This window comes from Falco peregrinus, chromosome 16 (genome assembly GCF_023634155.1).
Source record: "Falco peregrinus isolate bFalPer1 chromosome 16, bFalPer1.pri, whole genome shotgun sequence".
Classification (NCBI taxonomy): Eukaryota; Metazoa; Chordata; class Aves; order Falconiformes; family Falconidae; genus Falco; species Falco peregrinus.
This window is the reverse complement of record NC_073736.1, coordinates 4,418,668-4,441,068: the sequence shown is the minus strand read 5'-3', so window position 1 is coordinate 4,441,068 and position 22,401 is coordinate 4,418,668. Positions and strand designations below refer to the sequence as shown.

Below are 22,401 nucleotides of genomic sequence, written 5' to 3'. Positions count from 1 at the left end.
GTTGTAAGCAATATGTACTCTTAGCTGAACCTCGGTGTACCAGCTCGTGTTCTTAGATCTTTTGATCAAAGCTTTGGTGTCAGTTCAGTGTTTCAGAAAGACAGAACAGGAAACCCCAGGCTACAACTCCCACCCCTTGCTTCCTGTGTAAGTACATGTGTGGGAGAGCAAGAACATTATAAGAACCAATTACTGTGTGTGTGTGGGGGTGGGGTGGGGTGAAAAAAAGTGATGTAAACAACAGGTGCCACGCTGGAAATTAAAGGTCCTGATCGCATTTGGTTTGTATGGCGACACAGCTTCTATGTGCTGCTGGCTTATCAACAACAGCAGCAAGTTCTGCTAATGAATAGGGAAAGCGAGGAGGTAGAGGAAGGTGGAGGCTGGATTGTTCAAAGCAAACACGCCTGCAGAAGCCAATTTCTTGATCATCAAAGGTAGGAGGCAACATAGTTTCAGAGACTGAAAATGTGATATAGAGGGCAATCTTAATGTCTTATGTACTCTGGGATGTGCAAAACAGTTGGCAGAGGACTGGTGGAGTATAATTGCTCTGAGGACGTTAAAAGTAGCTTGAAATGATTGTGCGTGAGGGGGTTGGTACTAACAGGATCTTGCTGCAGTTTGCCGATGTGAATTCCCAGGGTGTCAGTATTCTGCTGAACCATGAGGCAGCTGCTTTGCCATCCCTCAGTGGGGATGTCTGTCTCTGCCAGGGCTTTGTAGTGGAGGTGAGGCAGGCTCTCAGCCTCCTAGCATGTTAAGAAGAGATGTAGAGCTGTGTTAGCAGAGATGCTGAGCCCTTGTGGCTTCCAGCTGATGAGCTTCTGGAGGTCTGCATACTAGTGAGTAAGCTGGCATTGTAGATGAAGCTAAAAGAGGGGAAGATGTGAGCGCCTAATTTTGGTACGTTGCAGTTTTCTGGGTAACTCTTGAAGTGTCTGACCCCAGTTGTTTGGATGGGAAGGGAAGTGAACTCTGGCAGGTCTGGACTGAAAACATTCATGCAGTGCTGCTGCAGAAACGGGCTTGGGCTAAGCCAGAAATGTCTATGGGAGCGCTGGCGGGATTTCAGACTGGTTGGTACTATGAGAAGAACTATGCCTCTTAGTCTCAGCTTGCCATTGATTTTATTCAATTGATTTACACGTTGCTCTTGTAGCAAATCCAGAGGATGAGTAAATGGGGAAGAAAGTGTAGACAGGTGCTTCTGCTGATGAACATTGTGTACATTAGAGTACTGAGTAAGGCAGCATTTTCTCTCCATAATGTACCAGTCATAACATTCATCAGCAGGGGGGAAGAAAAGTAAATTGTGACTAGTGGTATGGCGCTAGATGCTGAAATCTTTTGGACAGGAGAGATATCCACGTAGGGGTCCAGTGCAGCAAAGGAGCAGCATGCACATGTCTGAGATGTGTGCAGGTCAGGACCTCAGTCTGCTGTTATCTCTGCTACTGACTTGCCTAAGTCTTTCCTTTGCTCCCCTGTCTATGCAGTGAGGAGGATGAGGACATTATTTAGCTGAGTTCCCTTACTGAGATTGTGAAGGGTGCAATATAAATACAGCATGTGATAATTGAGCCATAACTTCTGGTTGTTTTATTGCATGAGGACAGTCTCTTCTTCATCTCTTGTTTCAAGTACTTGTAATGTCGCTTTTCAGTGTGTTATTTACAGCACTTGCCTAGAATGAAGCAAACCTGACTTTCAGTCCCTGCCTTCAGGACTGTTTATGCACTGAACTGCTTTGTGGGGAAAAAAAAACCAAAAAAACCCCAGACACAATCCTGAAGAACAGACTAAGACACAGCATCCTTCTCCTACTCTGGAGGATTAACCACTGATGTGTAGAGGCACTCAGCTTCCCTCTGTGCCAGTTGACTCAGGGTTTTTGTTGGTGTTTTTTTCTGCACAATGATTGTTTCCATCCATGTGGGTGCAGGGCATCCAGTGCCTTCCTGAGCTGACCTGGAGTATCTTTCTGGGACCTGGAAAGTGGAGAGGCCAAGCAGTTACTGAGAACATGGGCACAGTCTTTCTTCCTTCAGCTTTTGTAGGAAAGGAGCCTTGCAGAGGCAAGATTTCAAACCCCTGCATCTTTTGTTAATTCCCAGCTAGTTATTTTAGGATTCTGAAATGCCCAGCTTCTACCCAAGCAATGTTGAGGGAGCCTTGCCTAATCTAGCCTGTATTCCCATCAGGAATCAGATGTCCCACAGGACAATTCAGGCTGGAGGGGACTTCTATCAGGAGGTCTCTACTCCAGACTCCTGATAGAATCGGGCTCAGCTAGGCCAGATGAGGCTACCAAATGTAAACCTTCCTGTGCCCACTTGCATCCTGCAAGCTCCTTCTGCAGCTGAGGAATCTGCCAGGACAGAGGCAGGCCAGTGCAGTGCCTTCCTTCACACAGTGTCACACAAGCGTGTGTACCCAGGCAGGGTCCCACTGCTCATGTGTGTATGAAATTCCAGAACAAGCATCTATTTCCTGCTCTAGTTGAGCTGCTTGGCCTGACTTGCGGATGCTCCTCTGCGTTTGATACCTTTTGTTGATTCTTTCCTTGTTACATACTATGTTGCCTGATTTATTCATGTGTGAGAGCTATTGTGTAGATATGTGTACTTCGTAGCCCTGTGCTGCCCATTTTTCACTCTCTTGGGAATATTCTTTTTTCCTCCTTCACAAAACTTCATGGACAAGTTTCAGAAGACAAAACTGTTTTAAGTCTTGAGCTCTTTGTACTTCAGAGGCTTTGGTTTGGAAAGGGTGGTGGGAGAAGTCCTGCAGTGAGGGATGCTAGGGGAGGCTGGGCATTGCATGGTATTATTCTGGGCTGTAGTCCTGGCTCTGCATCCAGCCTGCTCAGTAACCATAGGCAAGTTCTGCTCCTCTGCATTTCATTTTCTCATCTGTTAGGTACTGGCATGCCTTGTGAGATGCTTTCAGAGCTGATAAAAAGCAGCATATGACATCAAAATATTCTTGTCAGTGGCACTGTATGCTTGGAAAGCTCTTTCCAGAGCAGTGTAGTCCATGTTGGACTCATCATGAGCAGAGTATCCAGAGCCTGGCAGAAATCCAGTAGTCCACAGATTCATAGACAGTCCTAAAACTATGGGTACAACATCCCTCTTAGTGGTGTGGGTACATAATTCTTCCCTTAAACATAGCTCCCGTCTGATGGGGTGGGAATAGAAAACTTCCATAAAGATCTAGTTACTCAGTGATTTAAGAGTTTCTTGCATGTCTTAAGCACTGACTGCTCGGAAGTAGATGCTAGCAGCCGCTAGAGGAGACTAGCCAGCTGAGACAAGAGGAGACTAGCAAAAAAGGAGTGCTTCAGTGCCATGCTAAAAGATGTTGCCAGGGATCCGATTTGAAAGGGACAGAATTTGGAAGCAGAACCCTGCTGGCAGTTTGTGGCTGTAGGTGGAGAGCAGCATCTTTATTTTGGAGCCCATGTGAAGTGGGAAATGATGCTGCCACTGGAAGAATTTGCCAATTTAATGTGCCAGTTTCCTCTGCAGCACTGTGAAATCGGTCATCTGGCAGCAAAACAAAAAAAATGCAGGATGGCAATAGTCTGCATGCCTTTCTGGGCATGTTGTGTTTTCCCAGAGATTGGAACCTTTCCTCTTGTTTTCCACTTTTAGCAACAACAAATACTTTCACATTGGTGTCAGACTGAGAAAGGAAGCAAGTTCATGTGTTTTTACTCTGAATTGCATGCAGATTGTTCTAAGAGATAGGAGTTAGGATTCCCAGGTGGATTGGCACTAAACAGTTCTGTGGCCCCAAACAAGAAGAATATTAACCTTTTTGAATTACAGCTGATATTTCTAATATGTACAATCCCAGAAGGAAGGTTGTAAAGCTTGTTGAAATTCATATTTGAAAAGAAGAATGGGAACTGACAACTCTGGACTCTTTGGCTAGGGAAAGCCCAAGGCTTTGCAATTTTTTGAGCCTGGGAGGTGCTCAGTGTAGCAGAAGGCTGCCTGTCTGACCTCGATGTTTTAAAATAACAGCCTTGTGAGAGGTGGTTAGTCAGATGGAAATGACTGAACTCAACGTAGGGGTGAAATTTTGCAGCATGTGTTAAGACAGAAAGCCAGGCCTAGTGATCTAATGTCCCTGTGTGCTCCTAAATTTCATTATGCTTCTGCCTTGCCAGAGAGATGTGCCTTGGACTGGCCCAGAGCAGAGGACTGAGCTGCTGCAGGTTGGTTTCCCTGCCTCACCCAGCCCTGAAAGGAGGCAGCTGCCACCTGCATGGTCTGAGTGCCCCAAGCCACCCCAGCACCGTTGCCACCAGAGGGCACATTGTGACCAATATGCGCTTAGTGCTGAGCAACTTAATTCACTGCTGGCATTTTGGTACTGAACTAACTTGGCTGCTTACACCCCTTAGCTTCGAGGATGCCACCAAAATCCTTCCTGCACCCATTTGTTGCTGAAAAGCTCCTGTGAGGTCCCCAAATTCCTTGACTGACCAGCTCTGTGGGGTTTTGTCATGCAGTTTATCAGTGACAAATGCTTGATATGCAGGGGAAGCTGCTACTGGGCAAGGAAGGAATAAACTGCATGTCTGAGAGTGTTTTGGGGTGTTTATTCCCCCTAATGACATTGGCTTGTGCCTTGCAGAAATGAAAACTCAAATACAGAGAGCTTATAGCCGTGTTGCTGCTGTTGTGTTTTATTATTTGGGGAGATATTATTTGTTAGTGTTGTTATCCTCTTCTCTAAAACAGCAGTGGTGTTGTTGTTGGCAATATACATGTGTGTTAATTAAAGCTTCTTGAAGTAAACCCCTTGCAGATTTCTTGCTGGTTGTGTTATGTGGTGGAGGAGGCTGATCCTTGGCAGAAAGCACCACCCTGCCTGGCTCATACTGAGGTGTGGGGATGCGGATGAGCTCTCCAGGTAGTGCTGAGGGGTCACATCTGGGATTTCCATTCACCTTCCAAAGAGGTGTAACATCCACAGGGGGCGGAGAAGACTTTCCAGAATGCAAAATGCATCTCTGTGTGCAAGTTAGGTGTTCCAACTGTGGAGTTTTTCCAGAGTAAAGCTTGAAGCTGTTTAGTCAAACCTATAAATAACCACACGGGGAGAAGGTGTCTGGTGGTAGAGAGCTCTTTGATCTAAATCGTAACAAGATCCAGGTGCTGAAGTGCAGGTCAGCACAGTTAAAATGGGAAATAAGGTGAATCTCTTCATAGGGGAATGTAATTGGGCTCCTCAAGGGTGCAGTGTGCTCCCAGACATAGCAAGGCTCCTAGTCAGGACTGCCTGCCTTTCTAGATGATAATGCTGTAGTTCATCTGCAGGCTGCTGAGCTAGACGGAGAAACTGGGTGTTTATAGCCAGCTCTTAAGCGGGCAGGCAGAGCTAGTATCCCTTCTGAGGTTATACTATATGGAATTACGTGCTGGAATTAACCCTGAAGGGTCCCTGGCTTTCCTCCTCTGCCACTCAGGCAGGCTCCCCCCACCCCATGTCTCCCTTTGCAAGTTTGGCTCCTTAAGGATGAGCCTGCAATAGCAAGAAGGCCCCAGGAGGTCTGTTTGGCCAAACTGGAATATCATAGCATCTTTACTGCTTGAAGTGGGGCTGGGGTGATTGATGCTTGCTGGGCCTTTTGTTTCCACACTAGTCAGTGGATGTAAAAACTGTTCATTCCCATTCTACCAGCTCATAGCCATGTTTCTGAGTCAGTGCCATGTCTAATCCACCAAGCATGTAAACCCACACCTCCAGGCTGTCCGGAGTCTCTGCTGCCGAGAACTGTTGCAGAGCTCTGGTCAGCTTGTCCTGCCTCATCAGTGACTCAGTAGATGCTCTTCTCCATTTTGTCCCTCTGTTTGCCTGAAGCTTTAGGGTCCAAAGGTGATGAGGTGGGTTAAGTCTGCTTTTGTGCAACCAGTTAGATGTGAACTTTATTTTCCGAGGAACAGCAGATATTAGTTTCAGATGACAGGCGGAGGAACACTGCCAGGTTTGGGGGATGCTCTCTAGTGCAGATTCTTACAGACAATGCAAATGGTCCTCACCTTCCCTCTGGCACTGGAGAGGATAACAAGTTCTCTGACCAATTTTATTGGCAAGCTGTCATTCTGATTTCCCATCTTTGCTTTGGGCAGACTGTTTGCAGCTGCTTTGGATGTGCCAGATGCTGGATGTAACAGCCACTGATGCAGTCCCTTGGTATCAGGGATGCTGTAAATCAAAATATCCCCAGCGGTCTCGGGGAGAGCCAATGGCATGTTCAGCCTCTCTCCTGTCTTGTCAAGAGATGATGACAATGATTTGGCTGCTAGGGATCCTTAAAACCAACAAGAGGGACTCTGAGGCATGTGGCCTCTGCCTTCTCCCTAGCATGGATGGTCAGTCAGAGCCACATATCTGATGCTAAACTTTTTCAAATCTTGAATCATCCTCTTCCTGCTCATCCTTGACCAAGAAGTGGCAAATGCGATGTGTAATTGCAACAAAACCAGAATTATCCCTATTTTCTGACCCCTGTGTCCACATTTGGCATATCTTGCCTTGGGCCATGAGCCCATTCCTCACCTCAAGTATCTGTCTGACTTTTAAAGGTCATCTTCAGAGGATAAGACCTTCAGGCTGTCAGAGGAAGTACTGCACAGCAAGGTGGGCACCCTCTCTGTGGTACAGCAGATGTCAGCATTAAAGCTGGGCCAGGACAACGTCTGTCTCCTGCATGTTTTTTGCAGACTTCCTTCTGTGGCTGACAGCTTGCCAGATGAAGCCATCTCTGCTCCGAGCCAGAGCTGCATCGCATGTGTCTTTGATATTCTGCAAAGAGTAAGGTCTTGCTGCTGGCCCCACAGGGTGACAGCCTTACTCCGGAGCACAAGCACCAGCACCTCTCAACTCAGAAGAGGCCACTTACCACATCTGGGTTTCTCACTGCTGCCTCCAACAAATATTGCTATCATTTCAGGAAACCGCACAGCGGGTGTTGTATTTTCAGGGGAGGGGTGGGGGAGGGAATCCTGCTCCTCCGTGCACAGGCCCAGGGATGGAGATGGGGTGGTGGGATACCTCTGCTCTCCAGGACAGGCTGCAGATCAGAGCAGGGCAAAGCTGCCCACGTTCCTCCTGGTAGGGAGCATCCAAGGCCAGCATGAGTAATTCCTGCAGCAGATCATGGGCTGTGCTGTGAGTGGGCTGACCTGGCTTTGCTTTAGAGTAGAACATGAAAGTTTGGAAAATTCTTCTGAGCTGTGGTAGTGTGACATTGCCTATGCCAGCTAGATTTGGGGTCCTGTTTTGAGCACTTCCCATTTCTGAAGGACGAGGAAGCTGTTTGAATGGGTTCTGAAGCGCCTCAGCTGGGTCTCATGCATGGACATGGCTTGCTAAAATTCTTCCAGGTTGCACGCTGGGGTTTTACTAGCTTTTGGAGATGCTTCCCACAGTAATAGGTTATGTAGTACAGACTTCTGTGTGCTGCTGGGGTGCAATGACTAGAATACCAGCCTTGGAGGGCCTGGTTCTGCCTCTGCTCTTGCTCTTTGTATATAGCAACAAGCTTCCCTCTCTGTGCTTGTTTTTTGCCCATCTTTAAAATGGGGTGGGGGGAAATAGCTTAAGAAACATCAGTGATTTGACTGGAGGAGTTGCAAAGTTAGGCAGCTGCTTACTGTTACAAGAGCGGGTGGCAATAATAGGGTTGAGAGGGACTGCTGCCACCTTTACTTGCCCATTAAATCTGTCATTTTAAGCACAGTGGTCTTTCTTAGCAAAGCACTTTCAGCAAATGCCTATGTCTGTAAATTTGAGCTGAGAGTCTGATGAAAGTCCCTTTTTTCTTCCCAGTGAGATCCTGGAAATACAGAAGCAGCAGCAATGAATGAAATATATGAACTTCTGTGAACTTAACCAGACTTTCTCAACCGGCTCAAGCTGAGTTTAGAGTTTGGGTTTGGACTAATTCTTCTTTGATCAAATCCAGCTCCCTGTCCCTCTTTACAGATGAAACAAAAATTGTCGCTATCGGGGCAAGAAGCTGATAAAAGATTCTTCCTAAGAACAAAACCTGAAGTTTATACATCTGTGCTCAAAAAAGGACCTTCAGGGAAGGGGGAGGCTTCTTGGGAAGAAATCCTGAAATAGGCTGTTGGGAGAGGGAGGAGAGGGAGGCTTGCTAAATCCCTTGAATAGCATCACTTTTCTTTCAAGTACTTCCCCCTCCCCAAAGAAGCTGGTTCTTTTATGGCCTTTCTTTATGTTGTTTAGTATCTAAAAATCATATATGCTTCAAAAAGTGTTTCCTTTGCTAGCACAGAGGCATATTCAAGCTGGAATTAGATGCTTAAGTATCTTTGAACATGGGTGGAGAGACCTAATCGACGATGTCTGTACATACCTGTGGCCATGGAAAAATCTCATTGCCTAGGTGGAATGTGCAGCCAGGCTATCTTCACACTAGCTGGTCCATGAAAAGTCTCAGGTGTTCAAAAAAACCTCCCTAACCTTTCCTTGAGAGGAAAGAAGCTCCAGATCATGTCACAACATAAGCCTGAGCTGAGAAAACTTTTTTCTCCAAATGGCTCTTCCCATAGGAGCCTGACCCAAAGGCAGTTCGTCTATGGAAGTCTTGAATCAGTCAGACCTAATGGGAACTCAAAACTGAATCCCACCAGACATCTGCCCTCCTCTAGACTTGTGGTGCACTGTCGCTCCTCAAGCCCTTCATGTTAGCCAGGCAGAGCGGTTTGTTTCTCTGGGGGCTTCAGAAGCAGCAGTGAGACACAAGGGGTGAGGCAGAGATAGAGGGTGGCAGCAGCTGTTCAGGACGTGTTGCTGATTCTGTGACATCTCCCACCCTTTTTGGAATTTGCGCGTTTGGAGCAAGACAGAAAGAAAGAAGAAACAGCCACTGATAAAGCTTCACATAGATGACAGCCCTATCCTCAATGGGCTGTGACCCACAGCTTGTCTCCAGGGCTCTGCGGCAGCTGGGAGGCAATGATAGGCTTTGCTGCTTACTCTGTCTGTTCACCTCCCTGCTCTGAGCATGGGGACGGATATCATCTCCCTTCCTCCTTCCTCCCTCATGTCTCTGTCTCTTCCTCTCTTAAGGCTGCAGTTTTCTCCATAACCTCAGTTAACTTGCCCTGGCAGAGTTTCTGGCTTGGCTCTGCTTGCTGACCTTCTGTTGTGCAACTCCCCAGGGACTTGTAGCCTTGTTCCCTTTGAGAGTCCCACCTAGTGATGGTGGGCTGGGAAATCCCAGAGTATTCTCTGTCCCAGGAAATGCAATTTAGGAGAGGAAAAAAAATATAGTGAAGAAAAAGTTTGTTGCTAGAAACTGTTGACACTGGACCATGTTCCCTGGACAAAGTTTTCCTTGGAACATGACTGTGCCAGTTTAGGTTTGTCTGAGGACCTCCATCAAACCTGGAGGATGCTGGTGTCACCCCAAGAACTATTCTTCCCAGGGAAGGTGGCAATAAGACACCTACTAAAAAGTTGTGGAGAGGGTATTTGCTGGAACTCGGGGTGATACACTTGTGTGGCAGAGAAGTCACTTGGGCTGGGAGCAAGGGAGGCTGCTCCAGGGGCAGATGTGGAACAAGTTTTCTGTGGCTGTGAAAACAGTTTGGCTGGAGGGAATGGGGATTTCAGAGAGCAGCCAGACTTCTGCTGGTCTGTGGAAATGGGGAGGAGTGGGTCTGTGGTGGAGAAGGGTCCTTGGGCAAGGAGAGCTGAGCTCTGCACTGCCTCTGGAGGGAGGGTGGGTTGTATGGGAGGGCACATGGAGTCTGGTAAAGCATGCATTTCCTCAGCCTCACTGACAGCAGGGTCTATTTTGGGGTAAATGTTGAAGACCGGGTCTCTGAAGCTCTGATAAATGGAGTTTCCCACAGCCCGAGCAAAGATCCTGTGGCTTCAGGGTATAGGGAGGGCTCCAGGCTGTGTTTCACATGCAGACAACTGTCACCACATGTAACTTTCTTTCCTTTCTTTTTTTTTTCTATAACAAATGAAGGGGGTCCCCACATCTGGTTGTGGCAGTTAAACAGGCTTGATTTAATCACAGACTGATATAGGACACATTAAAAAGAGGAGAAAAGGGTGAGATACACAAAGCACCTGCTTTACCCCCAGGCAGCGTGCCCTGTTGTGGGTCAGGCTGCGCATGCGGGAGGGCCAGGAAATCCACAGCTGGTAGTGAGGGTGCAGGAGGAAGTGAGTTGCCCAGATCCTGCCTGGGTGGAAAGTCAGATGGCTGGGACCTTTTGCAAAGGTTTTTTTTTTTTTTTTGCAACATACAGCTGGGTGGAGTGGAAGAATGACAGGGACATTGCAAAGGGGCCGGGGGTGGTAGCAAGGGTTTGTGCAGATTCATTGCGTGGCAGGAGGCTTCCAAAGGGACATTTGCAGCAGTATGATGTGTGTGTTGAGAGGAGACAAGTCTTATTCCTCAGCTGCCTCCCAGAAACCAGGAAATCTCTTCTTCCTGAGACCAGGTTGCTCCCTATCTGTATAGTAAAGTTAGCTTTTAAACTTGAGCAGCAGGAGCAGCTCAAGTGCAGAGAATTGCCAGCTGAGCTGGTGGTCATCGTGTTCTGGCTGCTGCAGTTGTCTTTGCTGTACCCCCAGTGTCAAGGGGAGCACCATCTTTCTGGACCAGGACAGCAAAGGAGGTGGGAGGGAAAGAATAAAGCTGAAAACTGCTCTCTTCTAGTGGCATTTTCCATAGCTAGTGGGAAGAATGCTAAAACTGTGACTTCCCAAACTGAAGCCCCCTGGCCAAATCTTTTCCATCCAGTCTTCAAAGAGCTATGGCACTGTTGATCCTCTGAGTAAATGGGAGGTGTCGGTTCTCTGGGATGTCCTGTGTGTTAAGTGGTTTCTTGAGCATGGATCAGGGGGTTCCCTGCTGAACTCGGGTGTTGAACTGCACCTCTCTAGCCCTATGCTGGTAGGGTATGGATATATAGGGTCACTGTGTATCTGTTCCCAGCTGCAGGAGTGATTCCCAGTTAAACTGGCAAGCAGGAATGTCCCAGCTGGGTGGAAAATACACAAGGTCCAAAAGAGAGGTGAAACTTGGCTCTTCTGTGAGGAGTCCCTTGGAATCAGGATTCTTGGGGCTGGGACCCAGAATTGGGAAAGCCCATGCAATCACTGAGGAGCTGGATCATCCTACCAGAAGCCAAGTGTTTTCCTGAGAGGGTGATGGGTTTTGCCATCCATCCTAGCACTGGGTTTCTTTTCCCACCCCGCTCAATTTTTTCAGTAGGTGAGCATGTTAACTGAGACAGCAGTTTTTCCTACCCTCCCCTGCTTTCCTCCCTCCCCTCCACCCTCCAACCTGCTTATTGATGAAAGCGGATTTGGCATGTGATAGGTCCCAAGATAAAAGCAATGTTACAAGAGAATGTAAGCAACAGTTGGGGGGGTGGGGGGGAAGCCCCCAAAGAGTTGAGCAAGGCATGACCAGGGTATCTGGTGTCAGCCCCAGCCGTTCCTCGGCCCCAGGTGCAGCTGGGAAGAGGCTTGCCTTCTGGAAAGGGTTAATGCCAGGACTGCTGCTAGGCTTTGGAGCCCCTTTTGACAGTGGTTTTGAAATCTGATTTTCTTTTTGCAACTAAGTGAGGTTTTTATCAACTTCCTATTTCAGAGCAGAAGTCGGAGGTGCTGCAGGAAGGCTGGTGAAGTGCTGCCTTGTGTCCTTCTGCCCTGTGCCCTTGCATTTAGTTGAGGTAACCAGTGTGCTGGCAATGCAAGAACCACAGCTTGGGCAAATGGGAGATCAAGGGTAGAGAACAGACGCAGATTCAGTGAGATAAAGGGTCCAGTTTTAGTCTTTGCATCACACCACCGGCCAGCCATGCTGCATGTGCCGCTTGCTCCCTGGTTGCTTGCTGCAGCATTGTAGATTCTCTTCTCACCTGTGTGCAGGGTTCAGCTGTCCGTGGCTGGTGGCCTGTGTCAAACTCCTTGTGCAAAGCGGCAAAATAACTGTTTGTGCTTCTGCCTGTAATGCCCAGGTGCTGAGACGTGCATGAGTGCCTGAACTCCAAGACTGGATGAAGCCCAAAGCGGCTCTGTTGTGGGCTTGCAGCCTAACACCAGCTATATCACCATCATGAGGGGCGAGGAGCAACATACCCCTGTGCACGTGGCTCAGTCCTGCATATTTTTATTTGCAGCCGTCACACAGTTGTTGCTGGCAGGCATTTTGCTGGCACAAGGCGGGCAGAGTGGAGCAGGTCTCCTGCTTCATGCAGTCATACACAAATCCACTTGCTGTAACCCAGGAGTTGTTTGCACAGTTTGTGTTAGTCCTTGCCATAGGCGGATGGGGCTTTCTCTTGCAAGGGCCTTTCATTTGAAAACAGGCTGTTCAAAACTCAAGTATTTAGGGACTTGTGTTCTTTAGGACAGCTCAGGTTTCTATATGCACATGTTTTATCGGGGAGCTGGGCCCGGGCAAGCACAGATGGACTCCAGGCTTATGGAAAGTACCTTTCAAACCAGCCCTGTTTAGATTTCTAGCCTGAGCCAGAAAACAAAGAAATAAATATGGGAGGTCTGCCTTTTTTTTTCCCCCCTGATGTGTTTAATTGCATTGACAATGAGAGCCCGGGTCAGCCTCTCTATCGGAAATACCCCAAAAAGTCTCAGATTTTGCACAGATTTCCCCAAATTCTTCATCAGGGGAGATGACACTTCTCATCTTTACCCAGAAACTCTCTCAGCATTTTTCTGTTACCTTGCACAGGAGAGAGCCTGCGGTGGCTGTTCAGGCCACCTCTCTAGCCCTGGCTTGGTAGGGTATAGATATATAGGTTACTTGCCCTATGTTGTGTGGCTTGGCCAACGCAGGGAAGGATGCAATCCCAATATTGCTTGTGATACACCAAATTACAAATGCCATCAGAGCAAGCATGGAGCTCAGCAGAGGTGCTGCTGACATGGAGTATGAGGACAGTGGTGACAGCGCCCAGAAGTGGCAGGATCTTACGTGATCGTAGCTGTGACAGCGTGTGCAGGGAGGCTGCTGCTGAGATAGGTTGTGTGATATTCATGCTGCTGTTTCTCTTCAAAGATTTTTGTGCCACGTTTATTTTCTGCCTTACTTGCAGTTGTTTTTCAACTCTAGTGCAACTGTTAAAACTGTTTGAAAGAGTCAGCTTGCAAAGCTGAAGGGTTAAACATAGGATGTGGAGTGGGCCTAAATACAGCAGGCTTCTTTGGTGGCTAGGACTGCCACCATCATCTGTGCTCTCAAAATGGTCTCTCTGCTGTACAGCAGTGGTTTGCAGTTTTAGCTTAAAGCATCACCCACGTGTGCAACTAGATGTCTTCCTTAGGCACCTCACTGTGCCGGCAAGGGCTTGGCTGAGCCAGATCTGCAGGTGCAAGAAGTGACAAGAGATGGGAAGTGGAAACTGGTCTGTCTTTAGGGCACCATTGTAGTTTTCAGCTGTGCATCCAACCATCAATCTCTGCAGGTGAGCAAAGATCGTTGCTGAGCATCTATTTTCTCCTTCTTAACTTTTACTGTGCAGGAAGTAAATAAACACTTACGCATACTTTTAACATATTTGTCAGGTAAAAATAGGCTTAAGTATTGTGGGGCTAAATGGGCTGAGCGCTGCTTCATATTGCACATGGGAGCCCATTGAAATCAATGGGGTCTCAAGGGTATAACTGATGGCAAACATCAGCCCTGTCTTTAAATCTTTTGTATCTCGCTGTCTCAGCTGCTGGCACACAGGAACGGTACCCTGCAGCCCTGCCATCATTAGTCATAGGCTAACCTTCCTGCTCTTGGGGGTGCAGGGGCTCGGGGCGCTCTTACTGACATCGGGGAAGGAATCCTCCAGAATTTTGATGGTTATAGTTGCAAAAGACAGGAGTCTGGTCTTTGTCTTACAGCATCTCCTAACCCCATCTAGTAGGAGAGCCCTGTCAGGTTCAGAAGGACGAATGCGTTGTCCCTGGTTTACAGTTTATTACTAATTAGGATCAACTGTAATCTCAAGCAGTGTATGCCTGAAATAAAATCTACTGTTTCCATGGACATCAAATTGGTATACAGAGCTGACTAAATCTACTGACCCAAGCAGGAGTTTCCAGGGCACATTGTTAGTTTCTGGTGCCTCTGGTTGATGTGTTCACAGTAATAGCTGACACTTAGATGAATGTGTCTCCCCTCTCAGATAGATCATAATCTGTGTCCAGAAACAATTCATGCAGACACTTGGCATCACTTCATAACAACCCAGTATCAGGGAACAGTGATACAGAGGAGAGCATGGCTGTAGGAGAAGGGAGCTGCCCTGGCAGGAGACAAGAGTCGCTACAAAAAAAGGTGCAAACATTAATACTGGATGTTATTGCAGATCGTTACTTGCTGTTACAGCCCCAGGCCTGAGCAGCATGGCTGTCCAAAACACTGTACACACAAACAATAAGGCAGAATGGATTTCTTAGAGGAATGTAGGGGGCTAACGCAAAAGATCGTGCATCCATTTTAAAGCAAAAAGATTAGGGATTTGTTGATTTACACAGGCTTTTGCGCTTAAACCAACTGTCTCGAGTCCTACCTCAGCCTTTGGCACCAGCCTTTCTCCTGGGAGCAGAGGGGGACTGGATATTTCAGTGTTTTCTGTAGGTTGTGGTATAGCAGTTTTATACAGTGGTGTGGTGCTCTGTGTAGTAGGATGTTTTCCATCAGCACTTACACATGCTGATTTCCTCCTTTGCATTGTGCATTAGGTCGGATAACCAAGATTTTTAACCTGATCACCACCTTACTAAGCAAAACCATAGTGCCTGCATTTCCTGTTAATTTGGTACCTTTTGTTTCTTCAACAAATCTAGCATGACAGAAGGGAGAAGCAGCGTGTCCAGCTCACTCTGAGAAAATTGTAGCAAGGGCAGAAAGAAGTGGTCGCCTAACAGCTCGCAGCCATACTGTACAAGAGATTTTTGGATAGGAAGTGAAGAGCAACTTTTCCCATGGGAACTACAGGGGGAGGCAAACTGAACTGAATGGAGACCTCATAAATCAAAGACATACGCCTTTGACTTTCTGCACTATAGCCTTGGGCAGCTGGTATTTATATGCCCAGTCAAGAATCAAAAAAAAAAAGCTACAAAATCACAAATTATAAAAAATGCTGGGTTCTGTGAATGTCTTTCCATCAGCTTCAAAGTACTACAGAAGGGGAAACTGAGGCCTGGTGCATGGAGTCCGTTTGCCACTGAGGGTCATGCAGAACCTCAGCCCTACAGGGAAGCTGGTTCTTAGACATTAATGCTCCTCACCTGCACTCTTGGTGAGAGGGGAAGGGGTCAGGCAGTATGACTGGCAGGGAACATCTCTGTTTCATTCCAGTTACAAGCTAAACACTTATCCCATGTGTTTTCTTCATCCAAAAGCAGCAGCAGTATTTGCACTGCCTGCTTGCGAAATCTACATCATCAAAGCACTTTGCAGGTATTAACTAATTCATTGTTGTTAAACTGCAGTGATGGGATTTTCCAAAGCTGTCATTATTGGCCTAAACTGGGAGCAAAATTCACAGCACCTGTGATGGAAGAGTTAAGCACACTTCAAAATACACAGGCCTAGGGAGATGTGATTCAGTAGGTATGAGCTTCTCCATCCACCCTCATCCAAGAACCTTCTCACTTATCACTGACTGAAAGCAGGAGGTTATTTTCACTCCGTTCAGCAATCACTTCACAGACTCCTCCAGTACAGTCTCCCTGATAACTGCCACCCCCCTACCCCTCCAGCTTAGAGCCAACAATTTGCAATAGATATTTTTCTGTGCCTTAGCCTAGACACTAGCTCAGTGTCTCGTCCCTTTTATCCATCACCAACCTCAGTTCAGGGTGTGGAGGTAAGTCTGAGGCTTTGTTGCTTAGCTCTCTGTACTGGCATGATTCTCACCCTCTTGAAATGCTCCTTTTGCTCAGAACTTTCCTGCCAGCCTGCAGTTTGCAGCAGTTGAAGTGCACTAGTGCAATGCATCTCTACCTCTTACAGGCAGCGAGTGGATTCCCTTGTGGCTGTAGGTATCTTCCTATGCAAGCTGATGGGCTGCTTGGCCTGCAAGTTTGATTGCACAGCTACCTCTGAAATGCAATCAGCTCTTTCCCCCCACCTTGCTGCCCTTGGTTTTCTCTGTGTGTAGGGTTATGAGCCGGCCAATACCTTAGGGCAACCTCTCCCTCTTGCCTGGGCATTAAAAGACAGTGCTGGGGCTTACTGAAGCACTATCAGGCACTGTCCCCATACAGTTGTTTGTCATCTTTCTCTTTTTGAGGGCAGCTGGATTCTAAGAAACCCAGACAGGGGGCTACAGGCAGGGAAACGGGAGCACAAAAGGACCTTTTGCTTATCTCTGACCTTTCTGGCATGGATGCCTGTAGCAGGGTGGCTTCCAGGGCCCAGATAATGCAAAAGCTGGGATGCACGATTAGGCATTGAGACATGGTCTGCAAAGATCTGGTAAAGACCTGTGAGGGGGCAGTGAAGAGAGGGGAAAAAAAGGAAGTCTCCTCTGCAAAGCATGGTAAAAAGCTGGGGTGGAGGGATGTGGTGGGGTAGTGCCCTGGTCCAGGGAGCTGGAGTGGTTTTGCCAAAGGGTCAAGGAAGTGTTTGTAGCTTTTGCAGGTTTCTTGCTGGTGATGGGTTCAATGAGCTGGATGCTGGAGAAGAGCGGTCCCGGACCAGTGCCCTGCTCTATGCAAAACCCAGCCCTGCTCCACCAGCTGCAGGCAGCGGTGAACAGCCCCCTCCTGCTCTCTGTACCTGTGCTAGAGCTGGCTAACACTCCCCAGTGCAAACATTTGGAGGAGAATGCCGATTTTTCTTCACCTGCTTGGAAGTGTATTAGAATGAGAGAAAGTGTGACCCTGCTGCACTGGCTGTAGCCACCCTCTTGGGGCACAGACTAAGAATTGGGGCCAGGAGAAAGCAAGTCTTGGACCTGAACTTTGTCTTCCCACATCCCAGGTCATGCCACAGTGTGGCAGAGCTTTCCAGACATTGCCTGGAATATTTGTCAGAAACTACAGGCACAGCTGGTTTCTGACAAAACTGAAGCTCCTGTGTGCGTTAGCTGGTGTCTGCAAAAGACTAAATTTATTTCTCAGTGGATGTGTAGTTTGAGTGTCTCTTCTCCTGAGCTTGTGTGAGACTTTTGGGAATGTAATTGCTGGCACATTTACCTGATCAAGTCAGTCAGACTTGGTTGAAATTGGCCAAAGGATTAAGAATTTATGGGAAACACAGGACAGAAACACGCAGCAGGATTGCATATGGCTTGTTTCTTCAGAAAACAAGGCTAAGAAGTGCTGAAAGGTCTTGGGTTCATCCTGATGCAGAACAGGAAGATTTTTGTGGGATGGGAAAAATGTTTCCTGCCCAGTTCCAGTCCGTGCCGCAGCGTAGGGAGACCCATTGTGGTAAGCCTGGGCTGCAGCGATGGGGCCTGGACAGACAGAGGGGGACCACAGGGTGTGTTTATGTCCAGCAGCCTCAGTAAAAATTCCCCTTTATGGTATCCCAGCCAAATCCTCCTTCTTCCACTCCAAAATGGACAGGCAGTACAGCATAACCCTGAGGTAAACAAGCAGAAAGCGGTTAACTGGGCAGAATGTAACATGTATATTTTCAGGTAGAAAAATCACTTTCCCAAGCCTCTTTGGAGAAAAACATCCTCTAAAGCTTCTTGTTTTGCTGAGGCTTCTCGTGAGTGTTTCCAGCCGCGGAGGGACAGATCCCCAGTACAGATGCTGGCAGCCCCACCCTGCCAGCGAGGAGTTGCACTTTCAGTAGCCATGTACTAGGGTGACTTGGGGTCAGCTGGGGTGTAGCCGGTGATAGTTATCTTTGTGAGGCCTTGAGAATACTGTTATTTTCCCCCCACCCCCTGTTTAGGCTGTAGTGACCCAGCTCTGATTTCCTCTTAATTAATTGCAGTAGTCTCGGTTTCTGTGTTTCATGTAGTAATGAGCATTTCCTTTATTACGGCTATCACTTAGGCAGCATATCTGTCTGCCCTAGTAACCACTGGGGCTCAGCAGATGTAGGTCTAGTCCGTGCTTCACCAATATAAATTGTTCCTGAGCTGGGGGAGGTTCATTTGCCAGCATAATTAGAGCACTAGATGCTCTTATACAAATATGGGCATACTTTACATTATCACAGTTTATTTTACGTATATACTAATTTAAATGTAGTTACGCTTAAATGGGTTTGCCACCACAATATCCTTTGCATGGTGGAAAGAGTAAAGCTTTCATCTGGATGGAGCAAATGGAGAAGCCCACCTGATTCTGAGATAGTGGACCTAAATCCCTCCTGGGCACAGCTTTCCTGTCTTCACTTGCCCATTTGGTAACGCAGCTCTGCAGCCAGCCAGGTCTTGTCCCTGGTCTGGCAAGGTTTAACCCAGTCAGAACACGGCAGCCAGCACAAAGACCAGCCTCCGTGCAAGGAAGGGAGCAAGACTGGCACCAGGCAGGGGGAGAACAGGACAGCCCCTTTGGCACCAGCCTGGGCTGCAGCGGTTTCACCCAGGAAACCAGATCCCAGATTGTCCTTGCTTTCCCTGTGCAACCCAGGAAACCAGATCCCAGATTGTCCTTGCTTTCCCTGTGCAGTTGGTTTCTCATGCAGCTCCTTTGTCCACCTTATCTAGCAAGGTTGGCACCTTCTCGGTCTCCCCTGGTGTGCGTGGGGCCTGAAAAGCCCCAATTTTGGGGTGCAGGGTGCTTTTTTACCCATTGTAAGGCAAATAATAGCTTTGGTTCCTGAGTCCCAGAGCCTGTACCACCACTTCAGGCAGGCAGGTCACTTCCAAGTGTGTTCTGGGAGTTGTCACTACAAAAGCTAGCACTCAGCTATTGAAGTCTCTAAATCCTGACCAAAGTGGATTAATTTACACCAAGTTAATTACTAGGTCTCTTTCCAAGGGTCTGATGCAGTTGTTCTATTGCATGATGTCATTTTCAGGGAGAATGAAAGCCTTTGTTTACATGTTTATAGTGTTGTTTTGAAGATAAGATCTTGGGCCATCTTTCACATGGGGATTTTCCACCATCTTGAAGGCCTTTGACACCATTAATAAACAAACATCATTAATGATTAATCATCTAAATATGGAGTAGGCTTAGTGACAGGTAAGTGCAGAATAAATGCATTTGCTGGAGTTCTACTTGCACACATATCAGAGGGTTCTGGCCACAGTTCTCCTGAATTCCGTGGAGACCTACATACCTCCTTTATCTTATTTGTCTGGAGGGAAACTGAGGCATGTAGCAGCTAAGTTGTCTGCCTAGGCCACCAAGCAAGGCAGAAAAGAGCTAGGAAATTAATCCCCAAGCCCTGACACTTCCTGGCTCTTTCCAATATGTACTTTTTCTTTCCACTGTCAACATGTATTAAATATTTTTATTGTACGTCATATTATCTGGGTGAGGGAAATAATGCTCCTTGTTCTCTCTGGGAAACTTGTTAAGATCCTAGAAAATAGAAATAGCTGTGCTGGTGAAACCTAAGGCTTATTCAACAGTCTCCTCTCTCCAAGAGGCCGGTATTAGCTGACTCAGAGGAAGACAGAAGAACCCTGCACAAGCAGACTAGGGATAATTTGCAAGAACCGTTAATGGTGTTGACTCTGAAGCATGTGGTTTAGCATCTCCTCTCATGCATTTTAGAATACAAGATAGTCTTGATATCCAGAGAATACCCAAGCTCTTTCTGGCTTGTAATCTTGCTTAGGAATCGCAAGAACTTGGCATTGTAGGCTCAAAAGGAAGTGGCAGGAGCCAGGACTGGTTGTTAGCTGTCAAATCCCAAAAGGTCATGCTTAGGTTGGTGCACTGAGAAGAACGAGGTAGGAGTGCTGTTGCAAATGGAAAAACATTTCCATGCACTGCGCTGTTGTCTCTAGGAAACCTTTCAAGCACTCCCAGGCCCAGCAGTTTGCTAAGAAGACCCAGATCTCGTTCCTTTCATTACTGTTGCCAGCAGAAAGGGTTTGGGTTTTGTTTTTTAATTCAAGCAGAATCTGCTCCTGGCTCCACTGAAGCTGGTCACAGCTTTTGTTCAAAAATTAAGCCCTTCCGTATTCAGCTGTGCTTTGTGCAGTAAGACATCACCTGATCCTTGCCTGAGTACGAGTGAGCTCCTGCTCACCCTGCATGCTTGGGAGGGGGCTGACTGATTCCCCCGAGTGACCAAACAGCTGCATCTTGAACCAGGCAGCCAAGTGGTAACTGCAAATAGTGCATACAACCCTTCTGCCCCAGAGCGTGACCGCAGGAGGGGGGCTCCGTCCAAAATGCAAGTGATGCGTTGATGCCTTTCAGCAGCTCCAGGCGAGCCAACGGATTTCAAGGGGGCACCTCAGGCCTCAGCTAGGGGGGGTGGGGGGTGGCAAGGGCTGGGGGAGACTCCCAGGGTCTCCTTATTGCTTGTGTATGTACTGGGCACAGCCAGTGTGGAGGAAACATTCTTCCCAAGTGGGTACTGAAGGAGGGTCTTGCCTTCTCTCGTGTCATGGGGTGCAATCCCAGCATCTCCCAAGAGGCTGTTCCCAACATCAGGTAGGTCCCTCTTTCAGTAGCTGCTTCCTGAGAGGGATTCACAGGACCGGGGATAACTCCAGTTTCCTTTGCTAAGGCCCTGGAACTGCAGGGCATACCAGAAATTTTAGTAGCAGTGAGGTCAAACTGTCATCTCCCATCACCTCCAACTTGTTTGCATCTCTCTAGGGCCTCCTGTCTTTCCTCCTCTGTAGCTATTAAGGGTTTATTCTTTTCTGGCAAGGAAAAGGCAAGATCCCAGCTGACCTGGAGTCTTCTGATAACTTTTGGAGGCAGCTGAGAACTGACTGTACTCCCCAGCCTCGATGAGGTCAAGACAGGAGCTGAATTCATCAGTCACCATTTCCCAGGAATTGGCTGCTGTGCTTTATGTTCAACTCTCTCCCAAGTTTTCAGACCATTATTGAAAGGCTGGCTCAGCCAGTCTCTGTGTCTTTACACTCACTTTTTGCACTAGAAGGTCTGTCAGCTGCCAAACAGGGTAGGACAGTGGTGTTTGTACAGTGAAGGCCATAACTGAGAGGCCAGGTCCTCCAGAAGATGATGGCCAAGTCGCTTCAGAGCACACCGGGCTTGGCATGCATTCCCAGGTGGCTGCTTGAAAAGGGGTGGTGAGTCTCTTGCAGCCTCTGTTCAGACATCCAGACCTGTGCTTACATCCACAACCACAGGATTATACTTTAAATCAAACAGTTCTCATCTCTGTGAAATTCTAATCATAGGCACAGAAGGGGAGGGGGCAGGTTTCTAAAAAAGCTCAGCTTTTGCTGAGAATATTCCAGACCCTGCTTCTTCCACTGCCTGAAGAACAAAAAGATTTGCTGGCTGCTGAGTGCCTTTGAAAATTCAGCCCTTGATCTAGCTTTTATTTTTCTCTCCTTATCCTCCCTTTTCTTTCTCTTTCTGGCTCTCTAAGCATGCATGCATCTTCCCAGTTTCTGTCTGTCTCTGGGCTGAGAAGTCAAACTCTCGTGCCAATTTGACGTTTGCCTTTTCTGAGTGCAAGAAGCCCCTGGAGCTCAGGTGGGAGGAGAAACAAGTCACTACTTTCCATCATGTGTGCTTCTCAGAGCTCAGTCTGGGAAATGAAAGTTCCTTGGCCGAGTCTGACCGGTCGTCTCCTCTTGGCACTTTGCCAGCTGAGCCTCACACATTTGTCACAGAATGAGCATAGCAATGCAGCTCATCTTCCCTGCTTTGCCCAGTTCTCTGTGTGCTTCCTCCACTTGCTGTTTGCAGCTCTCCACCTATTCAGTTCTCGCCTGCTTGCCCTCCTGTGCTGGGTGGTGAAGGTGTATCTCCTTTTCTTCTCCCTAGGGTCATGTTAACAAGTTCAGCTTGGCCAGGGGACCATGCTGGTCCAAAAGAGAAGGAAAAGCCAAAGGAGAGACTCCAGAGATCTCTGTTCCAAAGTCACGCTTGCAGAACAAAGGCAGGGGCATTCCAGGTCAAGGAACAGCAAAGCTAACACCGCTCACCTGCCAGGCCATGACGACCTGTGTGTCCTTGTCCCCATGTTCCTCGTGTGTTCATCTGTCACACGCTCCTGGTTCCCTCATAGGTTTTAGCAGGCAAGGACCATGGCTTCCCAGAGAGGTCACTTCCCCTGGCACTGCTCAGTAATCCCTGTAATGCCCCCGTGACAGCCATTTATTTGGCCCTGTAACACCTTACAGGTATGAACCAGCATCTCCAGCTGTTTCTAAAGCTGCTGGGCCAGCATCCTTCAGCTGTTTGCAATGGGCTTTGGCTCAAATGCATTAGGAAGGAGGGGATGTT

General features: G+C 47.8%; 1 long non-coding RNA gene across 2 annotated transcripts; it reads left to right on the top strand.

Annotated features, from left to right (window-relative positions):
* The first annotated feature begins 205 nt into the window (after positions 1-205).
* On the top strand, positions 206-21,926 carry LOC129785743 (uncharacterized). Of its 2 annotated transcripts, none has more exons than XR_008749938.1 (3): positions 206-437; positions 6,744-6,988; positions 7,852-21,926. It is a non-coding gene; the product is annotated as an uncharacterized LOC129785743 (long non-coding RNA). The 2 variants fall into 2 exon arrangements; XR_008749939.1 differs by lacking the exon at positions 206-437 and adding an exon at positions 5,920-6,660.
* The last annotated feature ends 475 nt before the right edge of the window (positions 21,927-22,401 follow it).